The sequence below is a fragment of the Schistocerca nitens genome, chromosome 7 (genome assembly GCF_023898315.1).
Source record: "Schistocerca nitens isolate TAMUIC-IGC-003100 chromosome 7, iqSchNite1.1, whole genome shotgun sequence".
Taxonomy (NCBI): Eukaryota; Metazoa; Arthropoda; class Insecta; order Orthoptera; family Acrididae; genus Schistocerca; species Schistocerca nitens.
In genome coordinates, this window is record NC_064620.1 from 219,507,586 (window position 1) to 219,533,395 (window position 25,810).

Consider the following 25,810-nt stretch of genomic DNA (forward strand, 5'->3'; position numbering starts at 1 on the left):
TGACCACAGCATAATAGCGCAGAACATTTTATTAATAGTGCTGTTCTTTCATGTTGTGCTGATAGTACGGAACTTAATCCAGTGATCAATTTCCAAGTGCAAAACAATGCCAGAACCCTGTGAAATACCGCCAGATGGTGGTGTTCACATTAATGACAAGGGTTGGATGGAAGAGGGGGGTAGAAATTATGGATTAGCTGAATGTGGGAGAGAAGAGAAGATGCTTTATTGAAGAAAGAAGACTTCTCTTCTCGTACTATATTGGCCTAGTAGTCATTTGAAAAACTCTGTGAATGGGAAACTGAGACGGGAAAATAAAGAGCTTGGTTTTATTCTGGGAGGACTTACTTCACAACTACAAACTCTTGATGTCTCAATAAATAAACCATTTAAATTGTATATGAGAGAGGAATGGAACAAATGAATGATGGACGAAACCAACATGAATTCGTGCCGAAGGCAGCCTTAAAATGACTTACACTGAAACAAATGTATCGGTGATAAAACAGTCGTAGTCTAGAGTGAGAGAAGACATTGTTGTTAAATCTTTCAAGAAGTGCAGCGTAAGCAATGCTCTTGATAGCACTGAAGACCATTTTATAAATGAAGAGGAAGAAGAAGAAAAGTTCAGGTGACGATTTTCAGTGATTTTAAAGGTAAGTTCAAGTTTATAAACTAAGAATTTTTTTTAGCCTGGCTTTGCAATTTAATCATAAAAACTGTAAAAATATATTGCAGAATGTTGTAGAGAAGCATCAATTTTCTTTGATTTCCTTGAAAGCTTCTACACATTTTTTTCCGCTTTTACCTATCGATGGGGCCTTCTCTTGAAAGCACTGAAAAGTGATAGAACTAAAGTTCTGATTTTAAAAAGGTTATCGGACACTAGTTGGTCGGCCAGAGCTGATTTAACAAACGTGCTTTCATTTGGTTTTCATACAATCAAACATATCTACTAATATGCATCAAAAGGTAGAACACCGCAATCAGGCTTATGGACTGGTTTTGAAAATAAGTAAGTTGGAAATGGGAGCAATTGTGTGTTGCATGGAACAGAATCCTAAAATGCTTTCAAGCGAAGAGCATTTCGCTGCAGTCGTCTGATCAAGATCTGAGCACCGGATATGCACTTTATAAATCCTTACATGAATATATCCAAGCAGTGAGGTTCACATTTTCAGAAATTGAGGCAAAAGCAAATTCCTGACTAGCTGTGAAGAATATCAGCAACAAACTTCGAAATGACACAAGCGAAATACAAAGTACGACCATTTTAGTGGGTCAGCTACACTCAATGAAGTTGCAGAATATCAATCACCTGGAGAACATTTTGAATTTCAGGTGTTTGTGATAATTGACAACGTACTGGCTGCATTAGCTAAACTAGTGGAAAAATACCATCACCTTACTAATGTTTTTGGAATGTTAAGGGACTTTTAAATCTCTTACAGCAGAAGAGGTCTCGAAAAGAACTCCTAACATCGTGAATGCTTACCCAGATGATAAAGAAGAGTTGATAGGCGACGAACTGGTACAGTTCGCTGGGCTGCTGAAAACGTATCGCTGCTGCCATTGGCAGAAAAAAGAACGACGCTGTGGAACTACAAATTTACAAATTTTTAATGGAAAATTCGTTAGGTTCGTGTTGTCCAAATGTAAAAATAGCCTTACGCATTTACTTATCTTTAATGATCACCAACTGCAGTGGAAAACATTCTCTTTCAACGTTAAAGTGAGCCGACCGGAGTGTCCGAGCAGTTCTAGGCGCTACAGTCTGGAACTACGCGACCACTACGGTCGCAGGTTCGAATCCTGCCTCGGGCATGGATGTGTGTGATGTCCTTATGTTAGTTAGGTTTAAGTAGTTCTAAGTTCTAGGGGGCTGATGACCTCAGAAGTTAAGTCCCATAGTGCTCAGAGCCATCTGAACCATTTTTGAATATTAAAGTGCATCAAAAATGAAGTAAGAAATACGATGGGACAGGAATGTCTAAATGAGCTCAGCATAACGATCACTGAGTACGATTCGCTCAGAGACATTCATCTAACTTGCATTATTTCTAAATTTGCCGAAATTAAATCTATAAAAGTTTATTTGTAACAATCTTGTTTTGTTTTATATCCTAAACCATACGACCTTAACAAACCAAGGGCCCCTTGTCAGAATTTTCTACGGGCCCCGCACTTGCTGAATCCGGCACTGGTGTTTACTCAAGCGCCTCGTGAGGGCGAGGGGGTGACAGCCGGCAGGCTGCCTGCCTCTGCTGGCAGTCGCTGCTCACTCAGGGAGACACCTGAGCACTGCGCGGAACTACGCTTCTTCTAGACCTCTGCAAGCGCGTGGCCCGCACGCGCCTTTGGTCTATGACAGCCGCGTGAGCGCATTTACATCCGGCCGAGCGGGCTGGCACAGCTGAGTGAGGGCTTTTCTGCAGCCGCGCGGATTTCACACGCCTGCACTCACTTGCACATTGTGATGTACCTTTTGCATTCCTTGCTTTATGTTTTAGTTTTCTTCAAAGGCAAAGAAAAAAGGTGAAGCGGTAGCTCAGCGCCTACCGTCATATATTTTTGATTTTCAAATGTTAAAAAACATAAGATGTTTCTCCTGGCTGGCCGTGGTGGCCGAGCGGTTCTAGGCGCTTCAGTCCGGAACCGCAGGACTGCTACGGTCGCGGGTTCGAATCCTGCCTCGGGCATGGATGTATGTAATGTCCTTAGCTTAGTTAGGTTTAAGTAGTTCTAAGTTCTAGGGGACTGATGACCTCAGATGCTAAGGGAAGGACTCTCTCTGTTAATGAACGAAGTTAGACGCACGTTATTTTAGAGCGAAATCGGTGGTAGCTATTTTGGGTGTGAGAATAAGTAAAAAGACTGTATTTTTGATGTGTTTAGAAGAAATAATACAATAGCATTTCACCTGTGAAAAATTGAATTATTATTCCAAGTAGTACAGTAATATATAGGGTGGTCCATTGATAGTGACTGGGCCAAATATCTCACGAAATAAGCATCAAACGAAAAAACTACAAAGAACGAAACTCGTCTAGCTTGAAGGGGGAAACCAGATGGTGCTATGGTTGGACCGCTAGGTGGCGCTGCCATAGGTCAAACGGATATCAACTGCGTTTTTTTAAATAGGTACCTCCATTTTTTATTACATATTCGTGTAGTACGTAAAGAAATATGAATGTTTTAGTTGGACCACTTTTTTCGCTTTACGATAGATGGCGCTGTAATAGTCACAAACGTATAAGTACGTGGTATCACGTAACATTCCGCCAGTGCGGACGGTATTTGCTTCGCGATACATTACCCGTGTTAAAATGGACCGTTTACCAATTGCGGAAAAGGTCGATATCGTGTCGATGTATGGCTATTGTGATCAAAATGCCCAACGGGCGTGTGCTATGTATGCTTCTCGGAATCCTGGACGACATCATCTAAGTGCCCGGACCGTTCGCCGGATAGTTACACTATTTAAGGAAACAGGAAGTGTTCAGCCACATGTGAAACGTCAACCACGATCTGCAACAAATGAAGATACCCAAGTAGGTGTTTTAGCTGCTGTCGCGGCTAATCCGCACATCAGTAGCAGATAAATTGTGCGAGAATCGGGAATCTCAAAAACGTCGGAGTTGAGAATGATACATCAACATCGATTGCACCCGTACCACATTTCTATGCACCAGAAGTTGCATGGCGACGACTTTGAACGTCGTGTACAGTTCTGCCACTGGGCACGAGAGAAATCACGGGACGATAACAGATTTTTTGCACTCGTTCTATTTAGCGACGAAGAGTCATTCACCAACAGCGGTAACGTAAACCGGCATAATATGCACTATTGGGTAACGGTAAATCCACGATGGCTGTGACAAGTGGAACATCAGCGACCTTGGCGAGTTCATGTATGGTGCGGCATTATGGGAGGAAGGATAATTGGCCCCCATTTTATCGATGGCAATCTAAGTGGTGCAATGTATGCTGATTTCCTACGTAATGTTCTACCGATGTTACTACGAGATGTTTCACTGCATGACAGAATGGCGATGTACTTCCAACATGATGGATGTCCGGTACATAGCTCGCGTGCGGTTGAAGCGGTATTGAATAGCATATTTCATGACAGGTGGATTGGTCATCGAAGCACCATACCATGGCCCGCACGTCACCGGATTTAACTACCCCGGATTTCTTTCTGTGAGGAAAGTTGAAGAATATTTGCTATCGTGATCCACCAACAACGCCTGACAACATGCGTCAGCGCATTGTCAATGCGTGTGCAAACATTACGGAAGGCGAATTACTCGCTGTTGAGAGGAATGTCGTTACACGTATTGCCAAATGCATTGTGGTTGACGGACATCATTTTGAGCATTTATTGCATTAATGTGGTATTTACAGGTAATCACGCTGTAACAGTATGCGTTCTCAGAAATGATAAGTTCAAAAAGGTACATGTATCACATTGGAACAATCGAAATAAAATGTTTAAACGTACCTACGTTCTGTATTTTAATTTAAAAAACCTACCTGTTAGCAACTGTTCGTCTAAAATTGTGAGCCATATGTTTGTGGCTATTACAGCGTCATCTATCACAAAGCGAAAAAAGTGGTCCAACTAGAACATTCATAATTCTTTCCGTACAACACGAATATGTAATAACAAGTGGGGGTTCCTATTTAAAAAACGCAGTTGATATCCGTTTGACCTATGGCAGCGCCATCTAGCGGGCCAACCATAGCGCCATCTGGTTTGCCGCTTCAAGCTAGACAAGTTTCGTTCTTTGTAGTTTTTTCGTTTGACGTTTATTTCGTGAGGTATTTAGCCCGGTCATGATCAATGGACCACCCTGTATAAAAATCCAAGAACCCTACCTGTGTACTTTGGAATTATTACGAAGATCCGATTACAAAAGGAATGATGAACACGGTCAAGATTTTGTAGGTGGATACGGCGATCGGACTCAGTATTATTAATTGGCAAGCATAAATGTACAACAAGCGAAAGACTATTTCGTTATGTGGAACTAATATGAAAAGATTCTCTATCCATTTACAGGCATAGCTCAGCTTATTGTTCTTGTCCGACACGCCGAAAAATTAATCTCGTTATTTCCATACATCTAAACATTATTATTTTTTATTATATTATAACATAGGCTGCGAATTTGCAATATGCTCAACGCGATGCCCTTCGCTTAGCACCAGACTTGGTGAAAGTTATGCGAATGACGAATAACGAATGCAGATATAAATTATCATTGTTATTCGTGAATAAAGAATATTGATTGGTTCAAATGGCTCTGAGCACTATGGGACTTAACTTCTGAGGTCATCAGTCCCCTAGAACTTAGAACTACTTAAACGTAACTAACCTAAGGACATCACACACATCCATGCCCGAGGCAGGATTCGAACTTGCGACCGTAGCGGTCGCGCGGTTCCAGACTGTAGCGCCTAGAACCGCTCTGCCACTCCGGCCGGCAATAACGAATATTGTTCGAAACATTATTCACTTACACAAGTAAAAACACTTATTTGTCATCAGTGAATAAAAAGTGTTAAGAATAATAGATAAATTTGAAATCCAGTGCCATTTATTGCTCCAATTCTTTTTCATTTATTCAACGAATGCACTTTTTGTTTGTTTTAAATTAGTTTTAAGAACAACTATATTTTTGCAATAGCTCATGAGAAACTTTACTTGATTTACAGCAATAAGGGTGATGTATTTGTTTTTAAATCGTAAGACTTTGGTGCAATGAGTGCAGTTGGTGCAGAAAGGCGAAAAACGTTCCAATCGTCCCTTGACACTTTCATGATATAAAAGTTGCAAATTTGCTGCAATATTATTACGAACTTCCGAAATTTTTGATTCTCAAACCACTACATAATTGCATAGACGCGTGTAAGATCGAAAAACTATTCCATATTCGGCAAGCTTACTCAGAGCTAATGCTGAAGCTCCCACAGATGTTTTAGGAGACTGTAGATTAAAAGTCTGGTGATGTTACTCATTAGGAACCACTGAGTAGTACTACAGACATTAACCCATTGGATAATTATATCATGGAGACATACGTACGCTATAGTATTAGCAATCTAAGAAAAGTATTGCAGATAGAGGGCTTTTTTCGGCTGCATTCTCATCGTTGGCCGCTTACGTAGAGTGCGGTGGGAGGGGAGACGTATTAGCAAGGCCAGAGACAGCTGAACCGGGCCGAGTCGGTAGTTTAAGGGTGTGGTCACAGTGGCACCGATATCGGTGGATTCCACCGACGACCGACGTTGTCCGAAGCAGGCCAATCTTTAAGAATCAGTACGCCACCATGTGCGCGTATACAATGTCGCTGATCTCATTGCCCGAACTTACAGATTTCGGACGACAATCGGTGAAATTCAAATCAGTTTGTTTTTGCGGTCATAATGACCGACACGACATGAAACATGGACTGTGGAAAGGCAAAATCTTCGTCGGAAATTTTAGGTGTAGATTATAACCTCGAAAAATAATTTGTTTAGGTGACAAGGATGGTGTATCTTAAGATTACGGTTACGGTAGTGGATCTTTTTGAGTTGTGGTAGATGGACATTAGGTGTTTACAAATTAATGTTATTGCTTATCGCCGTTTTTATGCCAGTAGGCTGGTTATACTGTTCCATGAGGTGGTTTGCAAATGTGGTGCACATGTTTTCCACTTTACAGTGATTTAAGTATTCAGAGTATCTTATTCCAGACTTTTTGTCTGTCTTTCGTACGTATGCTGAATGACAGTCTATCAAGGTTAACAGACAAGTGTCTACACAACATGAAATAAATAACAGATTTCTAGTGCTTGCCTAGAGGTGTGATTTCATACTGGCATTAAAGATGCAATTGTGGCTCAAGTAAAACTGGAAGTGACACTCCGATGTTGCTTCGTGCTTCGTGCAAGTGCCCCAAAAGATACTGTAATATAGTTGATTTTCTTTATTCAAAGCTACTCTAAATATGAAATAATATTGTCACCAGAAACTTGTTACATCCTTCCTCAAATCTAGTGGGCAACTTTTCAAAGAGCAATGAAGTTTTCAGTACTAGAATCTGATTATCTGAATACATCTGTTGCCAATATTGCGTTAATATACAACGTTTTTAGAATAAAGTGAGCTGCTGTGAGACTGCAAATCTACTTTTCATTAATTAAATAGTACTTACTTACTCATAAATTTTATCCATTCGTCATGTAATAGAAACATCTAATTCCACCACGTAAATTAACCATTATGTGCTCATAATATGACTGTCAAAACCTTTATACACTGATATATGAAGATAGTATCTGTTCTTTCGAGGGGCGTTACGAATGTAGCGTGTGGACATAAAGCTGGGAATGTGGGTCTCACGGGGAGCGTGCAATGATAAATCCCTTGCTGTCGCACTTCCTCTGTGCCCTCGGTGGCTCAGATGCCATGTAAGCAGGAGATGCCGGGTTCGAGTACCAGTCGGGCACACATTTTCAACTGTTCCCGTGGATGTATATCAACGCCTGTCGACAACTTAGGGTCTTGAATTAATTATCATTTTATACACTGAAGTCGCCACTGTAGCACAATAAACCTTAATCTGAACGACGTGTTTTGGAGAGATCCTTAGTGTGGTGTATCATTCAAGTTACATATTCTCGTAATACATGGGTATTTCGAAAAGCTTGTCCGATAATACTAGTAACTGAAGGCAGAGTGTACAGCACTCGACTCGTTATTTTCGAGTCAGCTATAGCTCACTGGGTATCTTTTTCATAGCAAACGCCGCATTGCAGCACTCGTCTCCAAGAACAGAGGCGTCGTGGTACTCATTCCTCCATGGAGGTTAAAATGTAACCTACTTAGGCTAGATTCTAACTTAACCTACCTGCTCGGACCCGCCAAAAACTGACGAATGACATCGGACACACGCAAACCGTGATCAAGTAGTCGTCCGATGTTATCAGGCGACCTCTGGCGACGTCGTCTGACGGTGAACGTAGCCTATAAGGGCTGTAACGCACTTGGCGGCCCGTCTGCGACAGCCAATAAAACTATGACGTGCATTGTAGCCTGGGCACTGGGTCGCTGAGATTTCCTGTTTCTGCACTGCCAGTTGTGAGCAGCTTTCTAATGGTGAACGTACAAGTCTGCGTTCGTCTCCGTGCACTTGTCGAAGCAGTCCGACAGTGCATCCCGAAATAAAATTTCACGATGACTTTCGACAGCTTGTAAGGATCTGAGCAAATTTCCATTTCTGGAGAGACATACAATATGTCTTCAAATTTATAGCCACTTGTTCCTGGCACATTTTTTTCATAAAACACAAGATGCATTTATTATGGCAATTGTAAATTCTTCACGAGCATCCATTGAGCGATAAGAATTCTCCATTCTTTGTTTATTTGCTAGAGAGTCAAAAATGCGTGCTATACACAGTCTAGTCCGAGGCAGTTGGTAACTGAAAGTTCCTTTAGTCTTCATTAAAATATACCAAATGCCTCTCCTACGAAAATGACGCACGGTATCGGTATTCCATTGTTTCATATGGAGTATTTCTCCGTCTCCGAGAGTGACGCATAGTACCGGTATTCCATAGTTTGAGATGGGGCTCTTTTCTGATATTTGTAAATTTTTACTGGCGAGTTTTTCATGAAATGCTGATTGCTTAAAAATAGATGTCACAATATTTTCCACATACATTTTCCGTATGCTGGATGAGACACTATATTTTCCGTACGCTCCAGAGCGTCTATGTAAGTGAACTTAAACCCTCGGCGCATGAAGCAAATAAAACGACGGAAAAATAATTTTTATAATTATAATAAAGTACTTTTATTACGAGAAAAAAGGCTTAACATATTTCACATCGATTTCGCTCGGCTGATCGCTTTCGTTTCATTTGTTACGCTATAAATCAAGCAGAGCTGTCTTCAATTCGGAGGTCGGTTTCAGTAGTGCAGTGCTTTATTAGGTATGGTGGTGTGCGCTTCACTTACTCCCACATCTGAACTGACTTATACATCCAGTTAGACAGGGATCTACATTGCAAAACGTACTCCAAAATGTGGTGCAGTTTGATCTGGCATTATTGGGTTAGTTGAAAGAAGCGATAAGTGGCAGAGAAAATCGTAGAACCAAACAGGTTTCTAATCCAAAGCCTGTAGTTTTGTAATCTGGAAGTTAAGCCACTATGCCACAAAGGCACTTTTATGGACAAACCGTTAATAGCTTCGTTCTCTTTTTCCGTTTTCCGTCGTTCCTTAAATGTTCAAAATTCCTGGACGTATGTCCGTCTTTGCAACTAAATGAAAGGCAGATTGTCTTTTTTTTTTTTTTTTTTTTTTTTTTTGCCACACGTGTTTGACAGATATCGGCCATTTGGAGGATGGGGAACGAGTAAACACATCTATAGGACCACACACATGGACGAACAGCACTGGAAATCGCCACTGAAGATGCTTCATGAATAAAACAAGAGAAACGCATATGGCAAAAAAACAAACTGTATTTTCGTCACTTTTTTTTGTTTTCCGTCGTTCCTTAGTTGCTTCCAAATTCATGGAGTTACGTTCTGTCTATGCAACTAAATGGATAGACGGAACATACCTCCATGAAAACTGCTATTCATTTAGTTTCAAAGACGGAACATACCTCGAGGAACATACCTCGAGGAACATTAGTTATTTATCAAATAGAAACCAACTGCACTGAGCCAAGGGAACAAATGCTAATTCTGTACAAGAAGTAAACAAAGAAAATACGGTAGCATTGTATGTTATTCTTCATTTAATTTACAGATAATTTATTGGCGAATAAATCTGTTTGAATGATCTACTTTTCTGAATAATTATCCTGTAGAAATGTATTCGAATAATACCCAACTCTTTTCAATACTACACCTTGCGATTCGTTCTCTTTCTGTTCGCGTTATCAACTGTAATGAGTCCTACTAATGCATTTGCTCGATTTACTCACGCCTATAATGTAGCTGGATTGAAGTTTTTTGTTAATTACAAACAAATTTGACAATGAAACTTCCTGGCAGATTAAAACTGTGTGCCCGACCGAGACTCGAACTCGGGACCTTTGCCTTTCGCGGGCAAGTGCTCTACCAACTGAGCTACCGAAGCACGACTCACGCCCGGTACTCACAGCTTTACTTCTGCCAGTATCTCGTCTCCTACCTTCCAAACTTTACAGAAGCTCTCCTGCGAACCTTGCAGAACTAGCACTCCTGAAAGAAAGGATATAGCGGAGACATGGCTTAGCCACAGCCTGGGGGATGTTTCCAGAATGAGATTTTCACTCTGCAGCGGAGCGTGCGCTGATATGAAACTTCCTGGCAGATTAAAACTGTGTGCCCGACCGAGACTCGAACTCGGGACCTTTGCCTTTCGCGGGCAAGTGCTCTACCAAAACTGTGTGCCCGACCGAGACTCGAACTCGGGACCTTTGCCTTTCGCGGGCAAGTGCTCTACCAACTGAGCTACCGAAGCACGACTCACGCCCGGTACTCACAGCTTTACTTCTGCCAGTATCTCGTCTCCTACCTTCCAAACTTTACAGAAGCTCTCCTGCGAACCTTGCAGAACTAGCACTCCTGAAAGAAAGGATATAGCGGAGACATGGCTTAGCCACAGCCTGGGCGAGTGAGTGAACCAAGAGCACTTGCCCGCGAAAGGCAAAGGTCCCGAGTTCGAGTCTCGGTCGGGCACACAGTTTTAATCTGCCAGGAAGTTTCATATCAGCGCACACTCCGCTGCAGAGTGAAAATCTCATTCTGGAAATTTGACAATTTTAGTCTGTTGTTACACTCTTCAATTTGTTCTGTTCAAAATATGTCTAAATTAGTTGCTGACTAAAGGTGGCATTATATCATCAGCTGTTATTTCATGGAAACATTCACAGCTGAAAAAATGACTTTCTATAACATTCGGTATTTGGTTATCACTTTAATTTTCCTTATTCTATGGTAAAACTTGGTGAATCTCAGCTATACAGCACACACCTTCACCATAGAAAACATGGCAAATAGCCACCAAGAAATTCTGATTGTAAATGCATTCGAACGCTTGCCAGGCCCATTCCTGCCACTACGTTGCATGGAAGTGTGTAGACTGTAGTCATGTTTGCTTGCCGGCATGACAAGGCCGCGCAACTGTTGGCCAGCACTCCGTGAGTGAGCGCCGCGTGGTAGCGAGTGAGTGAACTGCCAGCCGCGTGCTTTTGTGTGCGATGCATAGTGACTGATGTAGACGAACGCTACTCACGCGGATGCACCACAAGGATTTTATGCTGTAACTCTCGCCCACCCTCAGTTGAGCACAGTGTCAGTGTCTGGAAGACAGACAATAAAGCACATAGCTAACCAATTTCTAGTGCTGTTTACTGTAATATTAGAGTAGCAAGCAAGGGCGTACCCAGGATCTGAACTAGATGGGGGGGGGGGGGGGGGGGAGGTCATGCTAGTCTCAGGAAACAAGGACTCGAGACAACATACAGCACTTCTTATTAAATAAAACAGTAAACCAGTGAAAAACTGCTTTTAATAAACATTTTAAATACAAGAATGCACTTGTACAATCCGAGAAAACATGCAGCATTTCTTATTAAACAAAACAGTAAACTAGTAAAAAACTGCGAATATCTTCTAGGGGGGGCAACTGCCCCTCGCTGGGTACGCCCACACGCCCATGGTAGCAAGAACGTTTTATTTGGTGCTCTGTGCTGTTAGTTAAACTTTTTTTTTTTTTATTTTTTATTCCGAGTTATGCCCTGTGATGTTAGTTGCTAGGTGCAGGAACATTACTTACTATAATATTAGGGTTACAAGAACGTATTTTGGTGTACTGTAGCCTTAAGCTGTATATTTATGACTGTATTTTTTTTTAAAGTCGGTAACTAACATTAGAGTGGAAATTGCAGGTGTTTCATGCTATTCCTCGACCAAAGCTCAGACTAGAAATAACAGTCTTGGGATGATGGAGACACTAATGGGGTTGGGATGGTGGTGGAGGAAGAGCCAATATCAGCACACTGCAACAGTGGGGGAGGTGAGATGCCATTTCTACATCATTAATTGCCATCCTTATTATGACAGTTATCAGACATGAATGCAAGTGTCCAACTCAGCCACCATCTTGCCTATAAATTACAGTAATTACATGACCATTAATGTTATGACTAGACAAAACTGCAATTGTCCACCCATAACTGTGCATTCTTTGACTGTGCAAAGAGATGGCTCATCCTAACTACAAAATATAAAGTTTAGTTTACTTTATTACGTGAATGGTAAAAGGATTTTCTTAACTTGATACTGTTCTTTGCCACAGGATTTGCTTATGAATTTATGACTGTCATCGACTATTAAAGCATTACTTAATGCATACAAACTCTTCTCTTGAACCAGAGAGTAATAAAGTTCTTTTATTATCACACAACTGGTTTCGGGCTCTTATAAGCCCATCTTCAGGTGTCGTAACTTCGTTCTGTGGCCCCTGAGCGCCGCGGTGCACGTGTAAGAGGCATTGTGTGCTACTATGAGCGCAGAACAGGGAGTCTATGCTCGTAGGTAGCACATCTGGTCGTGTGATAACAAAATAACTTTACAACTGTAGTAGTATTTTCAACCTCTGGTATAATGCTCAGTTGCAGATGTTCCTCCAACAGGATTGTCTTCTCTTGAAATATAATGTTCAGCATTTACAAAAGTATATTTCCATCTGAGACTTGAATAACTTTTTAGTCTTACTCCACGGTGCTGACTGCTTCACCTGAGGTCACGAACTGGGCAGAGCACTTCCATGCTCTTGTCTATATTGACCTCCATGCGAGGGCGCTGGTGTGCTGAGCAATAGGGTGGTTGTTCTTCAGCCTCAACCATTCACTGTTGCAGATTGCAGTGAGACCTTCTTATTGTCTGTGGTATCGATGTTTTTTATGGGCTTTGGTGTGGCACCACGATCTCTGGACCATACCACAATTACTCAGCTGCCATCTTTGTAATAAGTTATGGTAGTAAACATGACAATTGTTGATCATTAATTCCAGTTATCATAAGTCATTTCTCATTAATTACATCCTAAATAAACAAAACATGGGCTAGGGCAGCTGGCTGGTTTGTTTATTGTTGTTGTTGAGTTGATTTGGGGGGGGGGGGTGGGGGAGGAGACCAAACTGTGAGGTCATCGGTCTCATCGGATTAGGGAAGGATGGGGAAGGAAGTCGGCCGTGCCCTTTCAAAGGAACCATCCCGGCATTTGCCTGAAGCGATTTAGGGAAATCACGGAAAACCTAAATCAGGATGGCCGGACGAGGGATTGAACCGTCGTCCTCCCGAATGCGAGTCCAGTGTGCTAACCACTGCGCCACCTCACTCGGTGGGTTTGTTTATGTAAGGAGAACAATGCCCTCCTTTGTTCCAGAAACCGCATATCTCGACTACTGGGTTGGTTTCATTGGCGCTCTTTGTGCTACCTCCTGAGGCTTTTTCTTGTCTATTGTGAGCGGCAGTGAGTATGAAACGTTTTCCTCTGCCACTCGTAATAAAACCCCGTAATATCTACAGTGGGCGTCATTGTTCTGCTCTCCTTAGCTTAGGTGTCAAGAGAAGGGATGAGATGTAGGTGATGGAGTGTGACGATCTTCCTATGGTGCGACACATCCACGGCGGCGTTGGACAGAATTGTGGTCATATACAACATTAACCCACGTCTCAACTCACATGAACTTCTGAGCTCGGGCCTTTCTTCGTATGGTCGACACCTTTCTGTTTCAAGCGTCGCCGAGCCCGATTGTGACGTCACAGGGCGCCATGCTTTTGCACCGTTAACGAGCGAAATTGTAGGTCCTTTGGAGCCAGATTTCACACTTTTTGTGTTGCCATATTTTTTGGGGGGGGGGGGGGAATTACAGGGTTTCAGATTAGTGACGCTTAACTGTTTTGCGCAGTCTTATTCAAAAACTTCACAGCTGAAACACGAGTTTTCGATCGCGAGCACTGATGCTGAAAAGTCAAGGAAACAGGCAGTTTTACAGATGAGGCCGACATTATCTGTAAAATGACAGGAAGGAGTGACAGATTTGCAGGTACGTTTCTGAACAGCAGTAACCCCCACTTTCACGAGTGGTGACGAGCCAATAACACAACTGCCTCTAGGGCTTCACAGGCGTGGAGCATCAGTAGTATTCTGATGTACAGCTTACACCACGCTTCACGGCTTGTAGGGGCATAACTCGTTTCTTTCTCAGAAACTTGACTTGCTTAAAGTTTTTCCCTTGTATATTTTCATTGCTTTTCTCCCCTCCTCATAAGCCTCCTGGTAGCTGATGTCATCACCCCCCCTCCCAACATTCCAGTACTAATGCACATATCGGACGTTCCTTGGTGGAATGGGTCATGGTAATCAAAGCTATTTCTGGTTTTCTCTACATCGGTGTTGTCAAATTTGAACGCGCGACTTTACCCGTCAGAGGTTCGAGTCCTCCCACAGGCATGGGTGTGTGTGTTGTCCTTAGCGTAATTTAGTTTAAGTTAGATGAAATAGTGTGTAAGTCTAGGGACCGATGGCCTCAGCAGTTTGATCCCATCGAAGCTTACCACAAATTTCAAAAACTTTGAAATTTGAATATTTGTGCGAATGTGGATGATTTGACGCTCAAAAGTGATTTGACTCCACAAAAAATGTCTTAGCTCGAATTTAACACTGCGAATACTTTCACTTTTTTATCTTTGCAAAGGAGTGTCTGAATTTTAAAATATAGGTGCTCTATTTTACGCAGAATGGAGCAGGAAGAAACCCTAATAATGGTACAATAAAAGAATACCCTCTGACGCGCACTCCACAGTGATTCGCGTTGTGTGTAGAAGTTTACCGTCAGAATTTTTTTCCGTTCTGATCTAGCAATTTATGTGAGTTACAGTCTGACGTCGTAAACTATCCTCGGTAATTAATTGAAACAATAAAGAAGAAGGTTATTAATTACCTTTCTGAGATCAACGCTAATGAAATTCGTCCGATAAGGGTAACCGTTAACCTTCGAGAGAAACTGCATGGTAGCAGCAGCGGCATGCAGGCAGCTCACATAACGCAAGTTATTACGACTCCTCCGCATTTTATTGGTTGGAGTTTGGTAACTTCCACGAATGTCTGAGGTGACCTCTGAATCATAACTTTACTGTAATGGGTTCTGCGTACTGATACGTGTGAATCATCAATCTGTTCGTTTATTTGTGTGCTAGCTTGGTAACACTGTTCTTAGAGAAGCAAATACACTCTAAAACAAAAGAACTACACACCACGAAGTTATCCGAATGGGATGGAAATCGATAGATGAGGTGAGCAAACAAATGAAAGATGGCAATTTCAGAAAAAATGGGTGATTGCAGTTATTTGTCTGGGAGTTTTTGATAGAGTTTTTGGATGTCCTCATGAGGAATATTGTGCAAATTCTGTCCAATTGGCGCGTTAGAGCCGGCCTTTGTGGCCGAGTGGTTCTAGGCGCTTCAGTCCGGAATCGCGCTGCTGCTACAGTCGCAGTTTCGAATCGTGCCTCGAGCATGGATGTGTGTGATGTCCTTAGGTTAGTTAGGTTTAAGTAGCTCTAAGTCTAGGAGACTGATGACCTCAGATGTTAAGTCCCATAGTGCTTAGAGCCATTTGAACCACATTTTTTGGCGCGTTAGATCGCTAAAATCACGAGCTCCAAATGTTCTCAATTAAAAAGATTCAGTGACCTTGCTGGTCAAGGTAGGCTTTCGCAAGTACGAAGACAAGCAGTAAAAACCCTCTTCGTGTGAGGGCGGGTATTATCTTGCTGAAATGTAAATCCAGGATGGAGCATAGAACATCGTCGACGCACCGCTGAGCTGTAAGGGTGTCGCGGATGACAACCAAAGGGATCCTGCTATGAAAATGAATGGCACCCCAGGACATCACTCCCAGATGTTGTGCCATACTGCGGGCGACAGTCAGGGTGGTACCCCACCACTGTCTGTGGCGTCTCTAGCCACGTCTTCACTAGTTACCAGGGGTCGATTCGAAGCAGAATTCATCACTGAAGAGAATTCTATTCCAGATTCCAGGTCGAAGACATGTCTGGAGTCTTCCTGGACGGCAGTGGGGGACCAATCTGACTTTCACCCGCCACACAACCTTACGGCCAGGAATAATGGTCTTGGGTACCATTTCTTTTCATAGATGGGACCTTTACGTTCTCATTTGCGTCACCATTACTACACAGTGGTACATCAACGATATTCTATGCCCTGTTTTGTTTCCCCTGATGCCAAGGCACCCCAGGTTTACATTTCAGCAAAATAATGTTCACCCGCAAATGGCGAGAGTTTTAACTGCTCGTCTTGATGGTTGCCAAATCCTACCTTGACCAGCAAGGTCACCAGATCTTTCAATAATTGGGAACTCTTGGCACGTTATGGGCAGGACCGTTCAACCATTTCAGGATTTTGACAATCAATCGTGTCAGTTGGACATGATATCTCTTAGGCAGACATCCATCAACTCCGTCAAAAGTTGTCAAGCCAAATAACTGCTTGCACAAGGGCCAGACGTGGACCAACGCGTTATTGACTTGCCTAATGTATGAAGCCATTGCTCTGGAATAAATCATCCAATTTTTCTGAAGTTGTGCTGGCGTGAGCTGTCGCCAGCACACAAGTCAGCAAAGTTGTAGCGCGAAGATCCATAATAGGCGCCGGATCAAGTGCGCCTCTCACAAGAGAGGCCACAGACGCACCAACAAGCAACAGCCCGCCAACGCCCTCTCGACATAATGTATTTAGGCCACCGCTGTTGACCGGGGAGCCTCACTAACTCACACTCCAGTTTGGTGTCTGTCAGCACATTCGCAGGGCACACTCGCCTACTGATTCAATCAGTGAATAGTGACCAGATTAGTGAGACTAAAGTTTGTAATAGCAAGATTACTGATATTGTGTGCAGGATGACTGTTACTAATGAGCTTGTACCACAGAACATAGACTTTTTTCCTGTTAAGTACATATCCCCAGTTGATACAGATAAAGAACTGTATTAATCCATGTGTGCATTTGTGTTGTAGAAAGAGGGTAACAGCCACCATAACAATATCCTCTCCCTTGCTTCCTACGGTACAAGACTCTAGAGAAATCATAATCATTTGCTTATCAGTACATAAACATCACACCTACCGATTTGCGTCCCATTTACATAATTCCTTCGTGGTGCGTCTTTTTTTGGCTTAGAGTGTAGTTTCCGACGAAGCTGAACGTTATCACTGAAAGGTGGCTACACTGAGCCACAGCGCCAGAGATCGCGCTAGAGAGCATTGTTTCGCCGCCTCCACTGGCAGTGATTATTGAGAACTCGTAGTGGGCAGTGCTTTGGGAGAACTCGTGGTAGTCAGTGCTGAGATGTCGTATTGAGGAGTGTTTGTTGAGGTGAGCTAGTAGGCAGTGCTTGCTGAGATGTGATACTGAAAAGTTCTTGTTGAGATGTGATAGTAGCGAGTCGGTGTGGAGAGATTGTAACGTCTAGAGTGCTTTTCATCAATATAAATTAAGGTAACAAACTACTTTTCTTTTCTTTCTCATTATTTCAATGTCCTGAATAATGCGTCATTACAGGTTCAGTCAACAAAGCATCTGGCTTGTGTTCTTGTATTAGAGTGTAATTCTGGTTTTCTTGAGTAATTATGGTATTTCTGTTTTCTTTAATTAATTCAGTATAAATGATATTTAAAATTTCTTATGTTGTTGAAGAAGAACCGTGCCAGATGCGTACGTTGAGTCATACTTCCACACACAGAACAGTTACACTTGTGCTTTGGTTTCGTAGGTTTTATAGTTGCTGGGGACTTAATTAATTAATTGTGTTAATGAAAATTTCCATTTCATTCTTTGTTGTTGTTCTTTGCAGTCAGATAGCGTAATAATACTAATCAGGGCCAACCGTTTACGAGACTTTGTAATCGGACATACAGCTACTAAAACCAAAAATTAAAATTATTTGCATTCTATTTTAATTAAGCCCCCATGCACGTGGCGACCGCTGCTTCGGATCGTCCCTTGGAATCGTCTGATTGTAAAAATAGTAGACAGTAGTATTGTTGTAGTAATTTGTAGTTTAGCAATTGTAGTCTATTTTGCATGTGTAGATTTGGTAATTGTCATTGTTCTAATGGTATTTTTTTTTTTGCAAGATTTGATTTCTGTTGTCTTGTCTACGGGTTTGACAATTAGTGCAATTATTTCAATTGTTCGATTAATCGTGTTTGAGGGAAACATTTCTTGTGAATGGTATTGTTGGAGATAAAGTGTCATTGTGTGTAATTTCATATAGTGACGAGTTTTGTATGTTTTGTAAATGATTACGCGGTCGATGAAAAAGGCAAAAATGATGGACAGTGAGAATGACGAAATTGTTGACATGGCGAACTCGCCAACACAGGACAACAGTATGATGAATAATGGAGTGGAAAACAATTTAATAAGTCGGGAAAATAGTCCGGAACCATTTCAAAATTTTTCTCAATCAAGAAATTCACAGAATACGAGATTAACGATAGAAGAGTCTGAAATAGTATCGAACACAGATAGCTTTACAGCTACGACGAAGGAAACTGGTTTTGCGGGAAATGTTAGGGGCGAAAGGAGTTTCGAATCAGTTACTATGGAGCAGTTGATGAGTGCTATATTAAAAATGGAAACACGGTTTGGATCTGAATTAAAAACACAGAGGGGAACAATGGAATCACTGGGATCACAAATAGGAACAATTAAAACAGAGATGGGAACTTTACGATCTGAATTAAAAACTGATATGGGAACAATGGAAACACGGTTTGGATCTGAATTAAAAACACAGATGGGAACAATGGCAACACGGTTAGACTCACGAATAGGGACATGTTTCAAAAACATGAAAGATGAATTAAAGAAAGAAATCAGAGAAGAAGTACAACCGATTTTGAATGCTCACAATAATAGATTAATTGCAGTAGAGATTAGACAAAGGGAACAGGATAGAGCACAGGAGGAAAGAGATCGCGTGATAGTACAAAAATTTTCAGAGTTAAATTTACAACGTGCACATGATAAGGAAGAAATATTTGAGAGAATCGAGGAATCCGTACCAAATGACAGAATAAATAATCTAACACAACAATATGAACAGTTAACTACCAAATGTGTCAATACTGAAACCCGAGTCGCGACACTTACGGAAGACGTAAGTAAACAGAAAGAAAAAATAGGTGACTTATCGGAAAGAGTTGAGGAGATTTCAGATAAATTGACAAGTCTTAGTTTAAATGGGGATAGAGATTCAGATGATACAGCTCCATTACCATTTGCAGAAACCGAAGAGTACCAGAACATAAGTAAGCATGTTGAAAATCAGGGAAAATTTAATGAACGCGTTAAAAGGGAAGTTGAGGCATTACGAAAGCAAGTCAAACAAATTGAAGGCGAAATCGTAGGAAAGGACAGCAAAAGAAATTTGGAATCACAGTTAGCGGAGGGGTTTGAAGAAAATAATTTGTTTCATTTACGGGATGCAACAAGGGAGCGCCAGGCGCGCGAACTTGACAATAATCAACATTGGGACTGGGACAGACGCGGTAGGTCTTTGTCGCCACGAGGCGAAAACTTTGACTATAAACACTTTTTGACTGTTCGGAAATTTAATATCTTCCGCAATTCTAAGAATGACATACATCCATGTGCATGGTTAGATCAATTTATGTATGCACTCCCACCAAATTGGCCACTAAGTCACAAACTGGAATTTATGTGTGGATATTTAGAAAATGAACCGGCGACGCGGATGCGCGCACTCATTAGAGATTGTAATAATCTGAATGATTTTTATCATGCATTTCTATCGGCATATTGGTCCGAAAACACGCAAGACAGAGTCAAACACAGTCTTATTATGCAGCGTAATTTCAAACAGTCTGAGTTCCGCACGCCAGCGGAATATTTTGAAGACATGATTCGAAAGAATCAGTTCCTTTCCAACCCTTATAGCCCGACTGAATTAATTCGCATTTGTTTAACGAAGCTGCCACAATCCATAAGACAAATTGCTTTAGCCGGAAGATGTAAAGACGACATTGAGACTTTTAAGACTTTGTTACAAGAACTTGAGTATGACAACGACGACGGGACTTCTTGTAACTTTTTCAGTAACAGTAATTACGATAGATTTTCAGAGAAAAGGGATAGTGATCGGAACGGGCGTTATATGGGTAATTTTGAGAATGACAGACGTAACAGACAGGACAATAGATACCAGCCTTATGACAATAACAGACGTTCTAACAGAAATTACACAGACAATTATAATAACGGTAATTCTTACCGGAATGATCAATCATACGGAAACAGTAATCGGTATCATCAAGACAGAAATTATCCATACAATAATAGAAATTCTTACTACAGAAATGACCAGGGTAGTAGATACAACAATAATTACAGAAGTGACAGTCGAAATTATACAAGAAGTAGTTATGCAAACAGACAGGAAAACAGAAATTTTAATAACAGACACAACCAAGAATTTGCATCTAACAGACAGGAAGGACCTAATTGGCATCCTCCGCGTGACAGAAATTCAGAGAGACAAGTGGAAATAGTAGAAATTGATCCGTGAAATGTCGGGAATAATCAAAGACGTGACGCAAACAATCGACAATGACTAGCAGCTTCGGCTTCTGGCAGCAATATAGACGGTTCAGAAAGTAATGACACTACAACTTTACACTACGTACGCCTGGAAGATATGAGAGACATTTTGCTAGGCGAAAAGGAAAATAATGTAGACGCATTTTTACATCCTGTTATTGAAGTATGTGTGAGTAAGAATAAGTTCACTGCAGTTTTAGATTCTGGGAGCCCATTGAACGTCATTAGTGAATCAGTTTTTCGTATATGTGAAAGAACTATTGCCTGTCCTGTGTTACCTATTTCTAAAACTACAATTCGAGGAGCGATTTCTGGAAAAAGTGTGGAAGTTAAACAACAGACCAACCTAAATTTCATTTGTCAAGGATACGAATTGTCTGCTAATTTTATTATTGTTCCATTACTCAGTACACAGATTATATTAGGTATGGAGTTTCTTAACACACATAAGGCAATTTTGAACTTTAAAGAAGGAAGTGTGAATTTGACTGTTGCCGGAATGCCGAAATGTTTGAAATTTTTCGAGTGTTTAGCAAGATCTGAATCAGATACAAAATGTTTAAGGTTTCTTAGTTCTGATGTTTTCGTTGAGCATTATGACGACAGTGTGTTTATTCATGACAATGACAATAGATACAGAGACGCGATGGAGGATATAATTAGTAGCGAAGAATTAATTAATGAAAAGGTTAAAAAAGCTGAAGTGCCAGATGACGTTGCAAGAGAAGAGCTGCACCATATTTTGACTTCACATGCTACAGTGTTTAGTCATCACACAGGAACTATACAAGGCCTACAATATTTATTTAAAGTAAAAGAACACACACCATTTCGCGGGAAAACGTACGCTATTCCTTTGGCTTACAGAGACAAGGTTAAGAATGAACTTCAATACATGTTAGATCAGGGCATTATTGAGCCAGCAGTCAGTCCTTATACCAGCCCATTACACGTTGTTCTTAAAAAGGATGGGTCAATTCGTTTGGTTCTGGATTCCAGACAGATAAATAATATTCCTGAAACTGACCGTCCACAAAATTTAGATGAACTTCTTCAACATTTCCATGGAATTAAAGTTTTATCCACGATTGATATGCGCGCAAGTTTTTGGCAAATAGAACTCCACCCTGATTGTAGAAAATATACTGCCTTTTTAGCCTTTGGTAACTGTTACCAGTTTCAGAAATTACCGTTTGGACTTACTGTATCTTCAGCAGCATTCATTCGTAGCTTAAATGAAATTTTACCTGTTTATCTTCGTGACAATATTACTTCATATGTTGACGATATTCTTATTGCTAAACGTTCTTGGAGTGAGCATAACAAAATTTTGGATTCATTATTACGTATTTTTGCACGAGTTGGCATGACAGTGAACTTGGAAAAATCTGAATTTGGTCGTTCTCAGGTGAAATTTCTCGGTCACATTATTTCTACAGAAGGTATTCTTCCTGATCCAGAAAAACTAGACGCTATTCGTAATTATGCTGTTCCTACCACAAAACGTGATGTTCGTAGTTTCCTTGGTGTCTGTAATTTTCTTAGACGCTTTGTTAGATTGGACAATTTGGCCACACCTCGTTTATGTGAACTATCTGGAAAGAATTCTAATTGGTGTTGGGATGAGGAAGCTCAATCAGAATTTGAACAACTTCGTGACGCTTTAGTTGCTGCTCCACTTCTTTCACATCCGGATTTATCTAAAGATTTTTGTTTGGCGACGGACTCATCATACAAAGGCCTAGGTGCACATTTATTTCAAGAGATAGAAGAAAACGGCGTTGTAGTACAGAAGACTATTGCATTTGGAAGTCGTGTTCTCTCTAAATCCGAAAAGAATTATTCGATTACGGAACTTGAAGCTTTGGCTGTTGTTTGGGCTTTCACAAAATTTCGCGCATTTTTGTTTGGTAGACATACTAAGGTTTACACTGATCATCGAGCTTTGGAATTTCTTATGTCGACAAAATTAACTCATGGCAGATTGTCACGATGGGCGCTGTATCTACAGGAATTTGATTTTAGTATTGTTTACATACAGGGATCTTCAAATATTGTTGCTGATGCTTTATCACGTGCACCTATGGGTTTGAAACAAAGTGCTGAAGAGGACTGCAAAGAAAACCATTAATGTTTGATGTACATTCAAGGTGTTGCGTTTGAGAACTTTATTTCATCTTCGCTCCAGGACATCGCTAAGGAGCAAAATAAGGATCCAATCTGGAAGGACATTAAGGAGAAGTGGAGGAGAAAGGAAAGCGTAGCGATCAGACAGTATTATTTAGTTCGCAATGACATTCTTTTCAAACGAAAATCGGTCGACAACTCTGTTTGGTTAGTTTGTATTCCTGATGAGTGGGTCAATAAATTGATTTGGTACACACATTTTAGTTATGCACACTTTGGTCCCAGAAAATGCTTTCATAAATTACGAGAAAATTGCTACTTCAGTAATATGGAAGAACGTATTCGTTCTGTTCTTGCCAAATGCAAATTATGTCAACAGGCTAAGCCGCCAACTGTTTCTCACAGAGCACCGTTGTTTCCTATCATTCCAGCGAAATTAAAGGACATGGCTGCAGTCGATTTGTTCGGTCCAGTGGTTCGTTCTACTAATGGTTTTGCGTACATTTTAGTAGCAGTGGAATTAACATCAAAATATGTGTGTTTTACACCGTTACGCAAAGCAACAGCTCGTTCAGTATCTAATGCTTTCATCAAACATTTTCTTAAAGAAGTGGGTCATGTTGATAAGGTTATATCAGATAATGGATCACAGTTTCGCTCTAAAATTTGGCTTCGTACTCTACGGCGTCGTAAAATTAAACCAATCTTCATTTCACTTTTTCACCCTCAATCTAACGCTTCAGAAAGATGGATGAAGGAAATCAATAAATTGTGCCGTCTTTATTGTCATCAGAATCACAGAACTTGGGATCAGTATCTTCATATTTTTCAAAACATTCTGAATGAACTTCCTAATGACTCAACTTCTTTACCGCCTCTATTGATATTAAAAAATAAAGTACCAACAAATCGCATTTCTGAAATCGTTCCTTTTCCGCCTTCACGGAAACTGCGGCATTCTGAAGTTGTGAACCTGGCTCTGCAAAATATTGCATCTGCGGCTGCTAGAAGAGAGAAATCAGCTAAACGTCCTGGTCGTTTAAAAATCTTGTCAGTTGGTCAGAAGGTGTTAATTAAGTCTCATCGTTTGTCTCATAAAGGAAAAGGCTTGTGTCGCAAATTTTTTCTGCTTTATAACGGTCCATATAGGATTCGCAAAATTATACATGATAATTGTGGTGTCACCGCTAGACACCACACTTGCTAGGTGGTAACTTAAATCGGCCGCGGTCCTGTAGTACATGTCGGACCCGCGTGTCGCCACTGTGTAATCGCAAACCTAGCGCCACCACATGGCAGGTCACAAGACACGGACTAGACCTCGCCCCAGTTGTACGGACGACATTGCTTGCGACTAGACCTACCAAATCTTCCTCTCATTTGCCGAGAGACAGATAGAATAGCCTTCGGCTTAGTCCATAGCTACTACCTAGCAAGGCGCCATTTGTATCAGTGCTTATAGCTTACTAATATTCAAGAGAGATGTATTCCAACAAGAGAATTAAAGATAAGTATTAAAACGATACATACTTTTCTTCTTATTCTTTAATAAGTCTCATGTTCCAGAACTTCAAGCCCGTCTGCGTTAGTTTAGCGTGCACCTAGCTACCTCATTGTGTCTATGCTGTATGAACAAGGCACAACAATAATACTGTGGAAGTAGAAACTCTTAAATCTCGGCGCTCTAAGGGAATACATCATATATCGAACATAAAAATTTTTGTGGAATGACATACTTTTGAGAAACCAACAGTTATACGTAAACAGGTGGAGAATGCAAGGATACCGCGCCGTGTTCCAGCGGCGGCAGATACTCAAAGCAACAGTGAAGTCTGCGCGCCGCAAAAGGCAGTCGTTGACCGCAAACAATTACTTCATACGTCACGCGCCTACAGCTGATCGAGCGCACAGTGTGAATGCACTGACAGCCGTAAACAAATACACAGTCTAATTTTTCCGACTAAATTCTGTATAAAGCTATGGTGACTTTATAAATTATGTTATTAACGTTCAGTATTTTTCAGGATACGGTTGTGTAAAATATTTAAGACCTTTAGGTAAATTCTGTGCGTGTCCGACGTTAAGACGACTTGCTATTGAGAAAATTTCAGGAAGAATGTCATTTCGAAGAAGAAATTAATAAACAAAAAAGGTAACGATTAATTGAGTTTATTTTTCAGGTAACATATTTCCACTTAGGTACGTACTTTAGACGTAATTTGCTGCTTGCGATTACGTGACTCATACTTTGTGCTAAATTTCGTGTTCTATGAATTTACCTGTGAAGCGACGTGCTTGCGTACATTAACTGATTTTGACAATGTTTTATTAATGAACAGTGTTATTACTTGCGTATATTATGCATCGCTTGGCTGCTATGCTTTTTCACTGATGTCATATTTTTTTTATTATGTGCCTGCTGTGCTTATTTATTTACATTTTAATTGTCACCTGATTAATTGTGCTGATATGGTTACGTATGTAAGTTATACTTTGTGATTTATCTGCTTGCGCCTTTATGTTTACTTATTAAGATTACATATGAACATTTATTTGTTTATGCTGAATGATGCTAATGACTTGTTTATTACGTAAGATATATGTTTACTGCTGTGCGTATGGATTGCATATTTACACACTTCTGTTTTGTTGTCATAACTATAAGTTGGTATATAGAAATGCTGATATACTGTGTACAAACATAGAGTTTAGGTCACACTATGGTATTAATTATAGATTGTTCGCTTGGCAGAGCCTTGTTGTAGGGATTGTGTTGCATCCACTTGTTGACATTCTGTTCTCTACTGGTATATTTACGCGCTATTGCATGTTTTGCTTACGCTCAGTGCCTGATATTTTTAAGATAAGAAAATGAACTGCTATAATTCGATGAACGGCATTAGTACAAGAAACTTCATAGAAGTCACATGAGCTGGAGGTTTTATGGAAGCTGTATAAATTTATGCTAATAGGAAGGAA